Source organism: Anopheles funestus (assembly GCF_943734845.2).
Source record: "Anopheles funestus chromosome X unlocalized genomic scaffold, idAnoFuneDA-416_04 X_unloc_114, whole genome shotgun sequence".
Classification (NCBI taxonomy): Eukaryota; Metazoa; Arthropoda; class Insecta; order Diptera; family Culicidae; genus Anopheles; species Anopheles funestus.
The window spans coordinates 55428-57500 of record NW_026045055.1 but is presented as its reverse complement, the minus strand read 5'-3'; the positions used below and the strand labels follow the sequence as shown (position 1 = coordinate 57500).

At 49.4% G+C, this 2073-nt stretch overlaps 1 non-coding gene across 1 annotated transcript; it reads right to left on the bottom strand.

Annotated features, from left to right (window-relative positions):
* Positions 1-1297: 1297 nt before the first annotated feature.
* LOC125772801 (5.8S ribosomal RNA) lies at positions 1298-1455 on the bottom strand. Its single transcript, XR_007419645.1, has one exon. It is a non-coding gene; the product is annotated as a 5.8S ribosomal RNA (ribosomal RNA).
* Between the last annotated feature and the right edge of the window lie 618 nt (positions 1456-2073).

Below are 2073 nucleotides of genomic sequence, written 5' to 3'. Positions count from 1 at the left end.
CCAGTAGGAGTATTGTAATGGATCGCGATGTCCGTTGCTGCGGTCTTGATAAGTGCACGGCAGCCGACCCGGCGTGGGCCAACGTACCGCTGAATATCGCACCGCACGGAACATTGGGTTCTACAGGTTTGCGTCCCCTAGGCAGTTTCACGTACTCTTTGACTCTCTATTCAGAGTGCTTTTCAACTTTCCCTCACGGTACTTGTCTTCTATCGGTCTCATGGTGGTATTTAGCTTTAGAAGGAGTTTACCTCCCACTTAGTGCTGCACTATCAAGCAACACGACTCCATGGAGCCGACCGTCTACTGTCACGTGGGTTAGTGCCGTTCTACGGGCCTATCACCCTCTCTGGGTAGATGAGCCACCTTCAAGTTGAACTTGAACTGTTCCTCCCCCCAGCGCCCCGTGCATAGTAGATAATGGTCGTTCCAGTACACGGAATCGGACAGGTGCAGTTACACACCGTCCCTACGTGCTGAGCTTCTCCCGTTTCGCTCGCAGCTACTCAGGGAATCCCGGTTGGTTTCTTCTCCTCCCCTTATTAATATGCTTAAATTCTGGGGGTTGTCTCACATCACTTGAGGCCTACAACAAAATCAGTCACATTCCATTCGTTTCGAACCCGGGGCATAGCGAACCGATATATACGCAACAACACTTCACACACACACACACACGGATTGGGCAATTTACGGTCATTTTTGAATCAACGATGGCCCCCCCGAGCACGTTGTCCGAATATCACTCCAATAAGGACAACGAGTTCCGCTCGGCATCGTTTTGATTCGATCTCTCAACAACAACTCTCGGTCGACTTGGTCGACTTGGACCCACGATGTCTCCCCCCGAGCATGTCGAGCCAACTGCACCACTATTGTATTGGACAACATGTTCCCCTCGGGCATCGATGGGTTAATCATGCACCACTATTATAAAACCCTTTGACGTTTTCCCCCAAGCACGTTGATCCAGTATTACGACGGATACGGTCAACGAATTCTTGGACATCAAAGAGGTTTTCGATTGAATTTCCCCATGTTTCACAACGTACTCTTAGCGGTATCCTACGATACGTCTCACTCTATTTGTGTGTGTGCGCGTTTACGTGCGTGCGATTTATGCGGTTCACCCCTTTACTTTCAGCGCCCTGCGGTCCCAACAAAGGTCCCGAGCACGCCATTATGCACAGTGTGGAAGCGTGTTTCCCCCACGACACTAGACGGGCTGCTCGCCATAGTGTTCTATTGTGGCACGCTCCACCCTGAAGTTTGGTTTGTTGTATATCAAGGAATTGATAGGCACTCAAGAATGTGTGCATCGGCCGGGTTTAATCGTCCGACGCGCAATATGCGTTCAACTTATCGGTGTTCATGTGTCCTGCAGTTCACATTGTGACGCGCATTTAGCTGCGGTCTTCATCGATCCATGAGCCGAGTGATCCCCTGCCTAGGGTTTTATAGTAAGGTTCCCAATGTAACACAATCCCGGTGGTACGTCCAAAGACTAACTTTCTGACTAAGTTGTCTTTATTACCCAATAGTCCCAGGCCTTGTGACTTGTGGCTCATGTCTACGCCCATGGCCACCATTCGCTAAGATAGTTTTGAAGTCACTTTGAAGGCCCAGGAACAACTCTCTTAGCACATCGGTTAACCTGGCGCCGCAGTCAACTCATGTGCTTGGATCGGATCGAGCTATTGAGTATTGGGCCTGCATACTCGCTCATCCGTATCCTTTGCGTACCGCCCCATGGCCCTTGTATGTCTGCACCACAGTTCCTGTTCGTTCCGTGCCTATGGCCGGATACGTATTGCACATCGGTATACCTGTCGCTACTCAGGCAACTCGTGTGCGTGGATTGGATCGAGAACATGGTGTGTGCCCCATGTTATAATTGATAGTCCATATCCACTTTATAGGTTAAAGTCATAAGTTGTGATTGCACAACCATTCTTCATAAGAGTTTAATCACTCTTCAACTAACTTTCGTTCTGGTGTCTTGGTATCAAATCGCGTAAGACACAAGATTCTACTGGCCAAATAGAATCTAGCACATTGGTTAACCTGGCGCCG